This window comes from Dermacentor variabilis, chromosome 11 (genome assembly GCF_050947875.1).
Source record: "Dermacentor variabilis isolate Ectoservices chromosome 11, ASM5094787v1, whole genome shotgun sequence".
NCBI classification, from domain to species: Eukaryota; Metazoa; Arthropoda; class Arachnida; order Ixodida; family Ixodidae; genus Dermacentor; species Dermacentor variabilis.
The window spans coordinates 127,507,926-127,512,925 of NC_134578.1; positions in this window are offsets into that span (position 1 = coordinate 127,507,926).

Sequence of the window (5,000 nt, forward strand, 5' to 3'; positions counted from 1 at the left end):
CACCAAAAATGTAGCCAAGGGCGGCCATTTTGAATCTTGAAAATACCATTTTGAATCCACGCCAATCAGGTCCAAATTAACGTACAAATTTACTTTCTTTTTAACTGTTAGTCAGTAAGAAGCATAACAAACAAACCTATAGCAATATTTTTAGTTAATTGTTCCCTATTAATTAGTAGAAAATCATTAGTTTTGTAGCTTCGGTCCACACTGCACAGAACTAATATCTTAACCCGTCGCAGTATAGACGTGTACTGCACAGAACTGGCGATACGTAGTTTTTGATGGAACAACATATTAGTTGGTGGGAAGGAGATTCAACCATGACAAAGAAAGGGCATAAGAAGGCTCAAACCAAGAATCAAACCTCCAACCCAGAGGCAAATAGACACGAAGAATCTACTACTTCAGGTCTACACTCGAGCGAATCTACTCACACAGAACGTTCAGTTCCGTACCAAGAAAGAAACATGGGAACCAGAGAAGGTGAGCAACATTTGAAAAGCGTCATGGATATTGACGAACGCTTCATTAAAGCACTACTGGAGTTGCGACATGACCTTCCTCCAACAAGAGAGGCATTAGATGCCATATTGCATGAATTCCAAAACATGAAAGCCTTGGCTCTAAAGACCATTGAACACAATGCATTTCTAACGGGCAAGGCTGAGGCCGAATCCAAGCAAGGTTCCTACTCGCAGTCTTTCTCAGCAGGATGTGAGCAAAACAACATGCAGGGATTCAAACGGGCTCTGCTAATTAAAGACATATCAGGAACAGAGAATCCTCAGCAGGAAATAAGAGCTAAGCTCAAGAATTTCGAGCCAATTGAGTTCGGTCTCACTGATGTGGATGTCAAGAACATCAAGGATGGAGTAGCAGTAGTTGCGGATAAAGTCGAGCATCTCAGAAGCCTGGAGTCAGGCCTTAAGGCCAACCAGGAGACGGGTCACTTCTCTATAAGAATTGCTGAAGGGCTATCTCCCGAAGTAAAGATCGTAGGCGTGGATCTCGGAGTCAATGAAAATGAGATTCCAGAAAGAATCATCAAACAAAACAATCTCAACGGAAACGAGGAAGAGGTCAAAATAGTTTGGGTGACCAAAAAAGAGTCATCAAAATCGGTCACAGTACGAATAAGCAACCGAGAGCTTGCTAATCAAATGGTGAAAAGAGGACATGTAAACATCGGTTGGACTCGATGCAGAGTCTATGAGAATGTTCTCGTCTCTAAGTGTTCAAGGTGTGCACGTTTCGGGCACATAGAGAAACAGTGCAGGTCTAGAGGTGTAAGATGCACAGAATGTGGTGGAGCCCACTACTACAGTGAATGCCAGGCAGAGACTAAATCCTGCCCCGTATGCAAGGAGAAGGGCTACAACTACAAAAAACATTCCATGTGGGACGCAACATGTCTCGCCTTTGATGAAGCTTATGAGTCTCAGAGGAGACGTATGGGTTTTGTTTCAAAGTAAATAGTCGAAGGACTCAGTTTATAATTGTATTTCCCTTCAAAACAGAAAACCTTTCTCTTGTTTTTTAATAACCATAAAAATGTGTACTAATTCACTAAACATAATTCAACTAAATCAAGCTAGATCAATAAAAGCTACAACTCAATTAAACAACCTACAGACCCACTTTCAACAGGATATTTCAGTTGTTCAAGAACCTTACGCACTAAATAATAAAATAATAGGCTATCCATTAAAATCGAAAATAGTAAGTCATCCAGTTCTCCCAAAAACAGCCATCATAATACATAATGAAAAAATCCATATTTTCCCATTACTTACCACACAAAATATAATAGCCATAAGAATTAAATGGGAAGCCGAATATATCAACCTAATTAACTGCTATGTCTCACCAAAAGATAACATCGAACCCTATTTATTAGAGATTGAAGAAATTTTAAAATTAAAAGAAAAAGAGAATGTAATAATTCTAGGAGACTTTAACTCTAAAAACATAGTATGGGGAGGCCAAATCTCGGAACCAAGAGGAGAGAAACTTTTCGAATTCATTGTTAGAAACGATTTAAATATATTAAATAACGAAAATTCGCTTCCTACTTTTGAAACTAAAAACGGGAAAAGCTGGATCGACGTATCTATTATCAATAAAACTATGGCAAACAAAATACAAAAATGGGAGGTTCTAGAAGAAAATTCTCTTAGCGACCACAGGTATATAGCAATAACAGCTTTCAATAAACAGATCGAACCTATAAAACGCCTAACTATGAAGGGCGAATATCAGGTATTAGAAAAACTCAAACGAGACACATGGTTCCAAGAAATAGTAAAAGACGACATAGTAAATACTATTCAGATAGAATCAATAATAAACACTTTTTATTCTAAAATCGAAAACTTAGTAAAAAAATACACCAAAACAATAAAATCAACAGATTCAATAGCAAAACCATGGTGGAACATAGAATTAGAAATAGAAAGGAAAAAAGTAAGAGCATTAAGAAGAAGATATCAAAAAGCAAATGAGGATAACAAAGAAAGTTTTAAAAAAGTATATCTAGCGGCATTACAGGATTATAACAATAACATAAGTAGAGCAAAGGACTCATCGTGGAAAGAATTGTGTTCTACTGTGAAAAACAAAAATCCATTTACGGTTCCCTACAAATTAGCAACAAACAAAATTAAGAATCCTGTGGTAATTTCGGTTATTAAAAAAGATAATGGTCTTCAAACAGAAACAGAAGAAGAATCTGTTGAATATCTACTAGGAAAATTGTACAACTTCGAAGAAAGCCATAACAAAACACCTGTTAATCCAACTATTTCAGATAATATAGAAAACCATGAATTCATACCTTTTACTACTATAGAAGTAGATGGTATAATGCACAACCTTAAAAAACGAATAGCCCCAGGACCAGATAACTTAAGAACTTCATTTATACAAACTCTTTATTATTCACATAAACAGTTCTTTATAAAAATTTTCAACAGTTGTACTAAATTAGGTTACTTTCCAAAACGTTGGAAAACTTCCAGAATCATTTTAATACCCAAAAACAAGAAATCAGATAAACCAGAAGAAACTTACCGACCTATTGCAATCAACTCAATACTAGGAAAAGTTTTTGAAAAATTGATTAACAATAGGATTTATCATTTCTTAGTGGTAAATGATTTACTACCACTAAATCAATATGGATTTAAGCATGGTACATCTGCAATTAATGCACTAGACAATATAAAAGAAGCCATAAACAAAGCAAAACTTGATAAAATGCAGTCCCTTATAATCTCCTTGGATATCAAAAATGCTTTCGGGAACATTAATAAAGAAATAATCATTGATATTATGCAGAAGCATCAATTACCTACATATCTCATTTCAATTACAGCTAACATTTTGACAGAAAGAACTATAATATATAAGTCTTCTACAGTCAATTTTAGCAAAATATTAGAAAGTGGTTCACCTCAAGGATCTCCACTTAGCCCTACACTATGGAATCTCACCATTTCAGAGCTTTTAAATACTAGAATGCCAAAAAATGTCACTATACAAGCATTTGCAGACGACGTCACTCTAATAGTTAAGGGTACTAGTAGAGCTCACTTGGAAAGAATAGGCAATGAGGCACTACAGAAACTCTACCAATGGGCTAACAATAACAAATTAAGTTTTAATCCTCAAAAATGCGAATCCTTAGTTCTAGGAAATAAATACAAAGGAAAACCACCAAAACTACAATTAGGCAATGATACAATAAAGAATAAAGATGAACTAAAAATTCTAGGTGTAATTTTCGACAAAGGACTAACCTTTATTCCACATCTGAAAGAGGTAAAAAACAAAATCATTCAAGTGACAGCCAAAATATCGCAATTCAGTAAAATAAATTGGGGATTGAAACCTACGCAACTAAGACAAATCTATATAAGGGGAATCGAAAGAATGATTATTTATGGCTCTCAGGTGTGGTACAAACAGCATACACACATTATAAGAAAACTAACATCAATTCAGAGAATATTTTTAATAAAAATATGCAAGGGTTTCAGCACAATATCAAACATGGCTCTTCAAGTCATATGTAATGTTCCACCAATACACTTTACCATAGAAAAGGAAAATGCTTTATATGATATATTCCATAAAGGCAGCAATTTTATATTTAAAGAAAAGTCTTTTAACAAATCAAATATAGCTGACAAAATAGAATATTGGCATACTCACCCTGCTGAAAGAGTCGCACTAGACTACAGAACAGAATCAATCAAGGCTGATTACAACATATATACTGACGGTTCAAAAGATGGTGAAAAAACCGGCGCAGCATTTGTAGTTATTACAAGAGAAAACAAAATTCATGAACAAAAGCAATTTTCCCTTCCGGAATACTCTAGTAATTTTGAAGCAGAAACAACTGCTATATTAGAAGCTATTAATTATATATCTAATCAAAAGGAGCGTTATCATTTCCAGATTTTAACTGACAGTCTGTCTACTTTACGAGGTCTAAAGAATCCATATAACAAAAATCCATTCGTAAATAGAATAAAAAACGAGATACAAAAAATATCTTTAAATCATGAAATTACATTAACATACGTAAAGGGACACTCAGGTATAGTAGGCAATGAAATTGCAGATGAGTTGGCAAAAACAGCATGGAAGTACGGCGCACAAACAACATTACCAATGACGAAATCTTTCCTCAAAAACCTATTGTCGAAACAACGTACAGGAAAATGGAACAACTATTGGAAGAACGCCAATAAAACATATGCAGCAGAATGGATTGAAGACGTAGGAAATATACCTGCACATCTTCCACTAAACTATTACACTACACAAGCTGTTTCGGGTCATGGAAGATTCCCATATTATTTCTTGAGATTTAACATCATAGAAAGAAATAAATGTAAATGTGGCTCTGTTGCAAAAAATTTTGATCATTATCTATTGACATGTACTGAAACTAACGAAGAAAGAAAAGAGCTATACAAAATTCTTATAAG